Here is a 6,232-nt window from a genome sequence, read left to right as displayed (position 1 = left end):
TGAGCGACACAGTGCTATTTGTAAAAATAAAACAAACGTGACGTCAGTCCAAGTGGATTCCGTGTCTCATCCTTCGGGACTGCCCGAGCGTCACAGAACGACGAGCCGCGAAGAGACACCAACATGCCAGGCTACGCCACCCGGCATAAGAAGGCGGATCGCCCCAGCAAGCGGCACCACCGCTCTTCTTCCTCTCCCCCGCGCCGCAAAGCCCAGCCGACTCGGGCACAGCTTATGCAGGACCCCGAGTGCGCGTACCTGCTGTGCGCGGCTCGGGAAACATCCATACCCGAGCTGGCGGAGGAGTACCGCCGGACAGCGGCACAGGTGTGGGAAGAGAGGCACCCAGCTCCTTCCCGGGAAGGATCACCCATACGGGTGAGTAACCCAGAGCTCCACGAGGCGTCGCCACCAGAGGGCGTGCTCGTAGAGGAGAACCCGCCGACGCTGGCGCAACTGGAGGAGGACCCGGTGTGCGCCTTCCAGCTGGCCTCAGCCCGGCGGCTAGAGGAGAGGGAACCCGAGCTGGCAGAGTCCCTCCGCCAAGGCGCGGTGCGGATTTGGAGGGAGCGACACTCCCCTCCATCCTGCGTCCTCTCGCCTCTGAGGGTGGGCTCCTGCATCTTCGGTGCTGCCGAGTCCACCCCAGAGAGCGAATTTGGGGAGATGGACTCCGAGGAGGAGCAAGAGGAAGCGGAGGAGGCCTACCCCCCCTCTCTGTACGATGCTTCCACCGTTGACTATGGTGGGGAAGGGGAGGAGTCCTACCCCCCGTCGGTGAACGACGACAGTGAGGGAGAGGAGGAGCAAGAGGAGGCGGAAGAGGCCTACCCTCCATCTCTGTGTGATGCCTCCACCATTGACTATGGTGGGGAGGGGGAGGAATCCTACCCCCCGTCGGTGGACGACTACGGTGAGGAGGAGGAGGAGTCAGAGGAAGAATATCTCCCTCCGCCCGTGGATTCCTCTCCCACCGTCGAGGAGGGGGAGGAGTGCTCCGACGGCGGGTACTCCGTCTACCCCGCTGGAGACGGTGAGGAGGAGGAGGGCACGGACAGCGACCTCTATTCGGAGGAGGAGGGCAGTCCGCCTCCCTCCGAGTGTTCCGTGGGAACTGTAAAGGGAGGGGGCACTCCTGGGGAAACCGCGTCCTCCGGACCTTCCAGGGCCAGCCCCATGGACTATTCCCGGGGTGAGAGCCCGGCTAGGTCTATGGAAGGGGTCCTGGAGGGCGAGGAGGAACTGATGGACTATGAGGAGGAGCTCCCTCACGCTGCGCCTGGCAAGCCCGCCAGCTACGCTGCCTCGGACACGTCCGCCCGCGGCGTTGCACCTGGCACGTCCGCCCGCCGCGCTGCCCCTGGCACGTCAGCCCGCCGCGCTGCCCCTGGCACGTCAGCCCGCCGCGCTGCCCCTGGCACGTCAGCCCGCCGCGCTGCCCCTAGCACGTCAGCCCGCCGCGCTGTCCCTGGCACGTCAGCCCACCGCGCTGCCCCTGGCACGTCAGCCCGCCGCGCTGCACCTGGCGGAGAGCCCGCAGCAAAGGCAGGAGGAGCACCGCCTACCGCAGCGCCTGCAGCCCCAGCAGCTCCGGACCTCTCTCCCCTGCTCGCTCTCCTCCTGGCGCGAAGCCTGGCGCCCATGTCGTGTGTGTGTGTTCCCGTGTTTGTCAGTCTTCCCCTTTGTGTGCCAAACCCGTTTTTCCCTCTTGTGCCACTGTGTGTGAGCGTGCCTGTTTGTGTGTTTGTTCCGTTTAACGTGTCTTCCGTCTTTTCCCCCGTCTTCCCAGGGAGGGTGTTCTAGGCGGTCCGTGGCGGACGCTTCACCAAGGGCAGTCACCTCCCAGACGCAGGACTGAGCGCGTCGGATCCGCCCATCGTCGTGGGTTCGGGGCACTCGGTCCTGTTGGCACCCCGGGACGGGTAGTGCCCTTGGAGGGGGCGTCTGTCACGTTGAGGACCCCGGCCCCTCCCTTTTGGGCGTGTGTTTACGTAGTCTACGTGCATCGTCTGCGTCTGTGGATATCTCGTGGTGATGGCTATGTCATGTGATAATCCGTCTCACCTGTGAATCGTCTCGTAATCACCTGGGGTTAATGTGGTTTGTCTATTTAATGTGCGCTCGCGCAGTGTCCTGTGCTCGTCGTTGTCTATGTTTACACGTCTGTGTGCAAGTGTGAGTGTGCCTGTGAGCGACACAGTGCTATTTGTAAAAATAAAACAAACGTGACGTCAGTCCAAGTGGATTCCGTGTCTCATCCTTCGGGACTGCCCGAGCGTCACAGAACGACGAGCCGCGAAGAGACACCAACATGCCAGGCTACGCCACCCGGCATAAGAAGGCGGATCGCCCCAGCAAGCGGCACCACCGCTCTTCTTCCTCTCCCCCGCGCCGCAAAGCCCAGCCGACTCGGGCACAGCTTATGCAGGACCCCGAGTGCGCGTACCTGCTGTGCGCGGCTCGGGAAACATCCATACCCGAGCTGGCGGAGGAGTACCGCCGGACAGCGGCACAGGTGTGGGAAGAGAGGCACCCAGCTCCTTCCCGGGAAGGATCACCCATACGGGTGAGTAACCCAGAGCTCCACGAGGCGTCGCCACCAGAGGGCGTGCTCGTAGAGGAGAACCCGCCGACGCTGGCGCAACTGGAGGAGGACCCGGTGTGCGCCTTCCAGCTGGCCTCAGCCCGGCGGCTAGAGGAGAGGGAACCCGAGCTGGCAGAGTCCCTCCGCCAAGGCGCGGTGCGGATTTGGAGGGAGCGACACTCCCCTCCATCCTGCGTCCTCTCGCCTCTGAGGGTGGGCTCCTGCATCTTCGGTGCTGCCGAGTCCACCCCAGAGAGCGAATTTGGGGAGATGGACTCCGAGGAGGAGCAAGAGGAAGCGGAGGAGGCCTACCCCCCCTCTCTGTACGATGCTTCCACCGTTGACTATGGTGGGGAAGGGGAGGAGTCCTACCCCCCGTCGGTGAACGACGACAGTGAGGGAGAGGAGGAGCAAGAGGAGGCGGAAGAGGCCTACCCTCCATCTCTGTGTGATGCCTCCACCATTGACTATGGTGGGGAGGGGGAGGAATCCTACCCCCCGTCGGTGGACGACTACGGTGAGGAGGAGGAGGAGTCAGAGGAAGAATATCTCCCTCCGCCCGTGGATTCCTCTCCCACCGTCGAGGAGGGGGAGGAGTGCTCCGACGGCGGGTACTCCGTCTACCCCGCTGGAGACGGTGAGGAGGAGGAGGGCACGGACAGCGACCTCTATTCGGAGGAGGAGGGCAGTCCGCCTCCCTCCGAGTGTTCCGTGGGAACTGTAAAGGGAGGGGGCACTCCTGGGGAAACCGCGTCCTCCGGACCTTCCAGGGCCAGCCCCATGGACTATTCCCGGGGTGAGAGCCCGGCTAGGTCTATGGAAGGGGTCCTGGAGGGCGAGGAGGAACTGATGGACTATGAGGAGGAGCTCCCTCACGCTGCGCCTGGCAAGCCCGCCAGCTACGCTGCCTCGGACACGTCCGCCCGCGGCGTTGCACCTGGCACGTCCGCCCGCCGCGCTGCCCCTGGCACGTCAGCCCGCCGCGCTGCCCCTGGCACGTCAGCCCGCCGCGCTGCCCCTGGCACGTCAGCCCGCCGCGCTGCCCCTAGCACGTCAGCCCGCCGCGCTGTCCCTGGCACGTCAGCCCACCGCGCTGCCCCTGGCACGTCAGCCCGCCGCGCTGCACCTGGCGGAGAGCCCGCAGCAAAGGCAGGAGGAGCACCGCCTACCGCAGCGCCTGCAGCCCCAGCAGCTCCGGACCTCTCTCCCCTGCTCGCTCTCCTCCTGGCGCGAAGCCTGGCGCCCATGTCGTGTGTGTGTGTTCCCGTGTTTGTCAGTCTTCCCCTTTGTGTGCCAAACCCGTTTTTCCCTCTTGTGCCACTGTGTGTGAGCGTGCCTGTTTGTGTGTTTGTTCCGTTTAACGTGTCTTCCGTCTTTTCCCCCGTCTTCCCAGGGAGGGTGTTCTAGGCGGTCCGTGGCGGACGCTTCACCAAGGGCAGTCACCTCCCAGACGCAGGACTGAGCGCGTCGGATCCGCCCATCGTCGTGGGTTCGGGGCACTCGGTCCTGTTGGCACCCCGGGACGGGTAGTGCCCTTGGAGGGGGCGTCTGTCACGTTGAGGACCCCGGCCCCTCCCTTTTGGGCGTGTGTTTACGTAGTCTACGTGCATCGTCTGCGTCTGTGGATATCTCGTGGTGATGGCTATGTCATGTGATAATCCGTCTCACCTGTGAATCGTCTCGTAATCACCTGGGGTTAATGTGGTTTGTCTATTTAATGTGCGCTCGCGCAGTGTCCTGTGCTCGTCGTTGTCTATGTTTACACGTCTGTGTGCAAGTGTGAGTGTGCCTGTGAGCGACACAGTGCTATTTGTAAAAATAAAACAAACGTGACGTCAGTCCAAGTGGATTCCGTGTCTCATCCTTCGGGACTGCCCGAGCGTCACAGCTGGTACTCCAAAATGGATATCCTCATTTCACCTCCTCGACCCAACACACTCTACAATCACACTCAAATGTTATATTTAACCAATACTTATAGCTACCCCGCAAAAACATCGCGTTTAGGTGAAATGGCATTAAGAGAGGAATTTACAATTAATAGACTGTCGGTCGTTAATGTGAAATCTCGCTAACTGTTTTCGCGTTGTCTTAGCATAGATTTAGTTCCCTAAATCTGCTTATTAAGAGGTGGATAATTCACTAAAATGCTTTAATTCACATTTTAATGCACATGCTAATTTGATTCTGATGTCCTTATAATACACAATCTGATTTTTTAAGCGTACTAACCTGTAAAAGTGTATCACAGATGGTCCACTGCTCCAGTTTGACTGCGCTGCTCGTATTTGCTGCTAACTTCCGGGAACTATTGACAGGCTCCACGATCCGCCATTGCTGTAAAAAACTGGTCCATTGGAGTGAACGGAGTTGACGCGACTCTCTCTCTATATGGCTCTGCTTCACACTCGCGCTGCTGCACCTTCACACTCACACTCATGGACGTAATTTTGTAATAAAAGGGGGGGGGGGGACGACACATGGATTCGTCGCTATTTAAATATTTGGTTTTAACCGTAAAAACTGGGGGGGACCAACACCGGCTTTTGAAAAAGTGGGGGGGACATGTCCCCCGTCCCCCCCCCCAAATTACGTCCGTGCTCACACTGCTGCCCCTTCACACTCGTGCTGCTGCATGGCTTGTCACACCATATAATGATACCAACACAAAGGATAATTGCCAACAGTAGAATGGCCTCAACACCTGCTATAGAGAAAAAAAGGGTTTACATAGATGCTCTTAGACTGTAGGCAGTATCTTGTTCCATTCTATTGTTAATGAAATGTCTTCGAATAAAGTTTCATTACAGACTACTGAAAAAGGAAAGGTGGAGGTAGAGTGATCTGGAACAACAATCCCGTTCTCTCGTGTTTTCTTTCTCCCAACATAATTTGCTGTTGACCCTCTGTCCTTTTCTGCTCATCTATAATCCACTGAGTACACTTCTATTCTTTGATGATGCAACTTCTCTCTATAACCACCAGTCTGCTTCTGCTGTGGAGGCCCTGGCTTTTATGAAAGCTACATCTGTGTCTGCCACCCACTCTTTTTGGTTCTCTGAGTTCTGTGCCTTAAAAAGATCTGGCAGGTGCCTTTATAAAAAGATGCATTTATATAAGAAAAGTGGATTGCATGTTCTTTTAACCAAACACAAAGGTGCTTTGAAAGGAGACTGTTCATCATACATCATACAAAATATGAAATACTGAAGGTCATAATTCAACCTCTGTCTGAGGCTTGGCTGGTTACCTGGTAAAAACTGTGCCTTTCCCTGATTTGTTTATTTAGAGCAATCTACCATTATCATTATAGTGTCTCCCTTCCTGCCTCAACCTTTTCTGACCTCTCTTCTCTCTATACTAGTTCATAGCATCTCATTGCAAAACAACATCCTCACTGCTTGATCTCACTCCCACCGGTCGCTTACACACCATTATGTTCCATCTACTCTGAAATTGGCAGCTGCCACCCCCATTATTATTAAACCAGGCCTTGACAGTTCAGCTACAGAGAATTTCTGGCCTATATGTAATTTACAGTTTTGACTCCAAAAGAGAGTGTTGTGGCCTCCAAGTTGCTTAACTTTCTAAATGACTCTAAATGTCTAGGTTTAAATCATATATAACTAGCCTACTTGGTTCCAATTT

This window comes from Brachyhypopomus gauderio, unplaced genomic scaffold (genome assembly GCF_052324685.1).
Source record: "Brachyhypopomus gauderio isolate BG-103 unplaced genomic scaffold, BGAUD_0.2 sc34, whole genome shotgun sequence".
Taxonomy (NCBI): Eukaryota; Metazoa; Chordata; class Actinopteri; order Gymnotiformes; family Hypopomidae; genus Brachyhypopomus; species Brachyhypopomus gauderio.
This window is presented reverse-complemented; position numbering follows the sequence as displayed.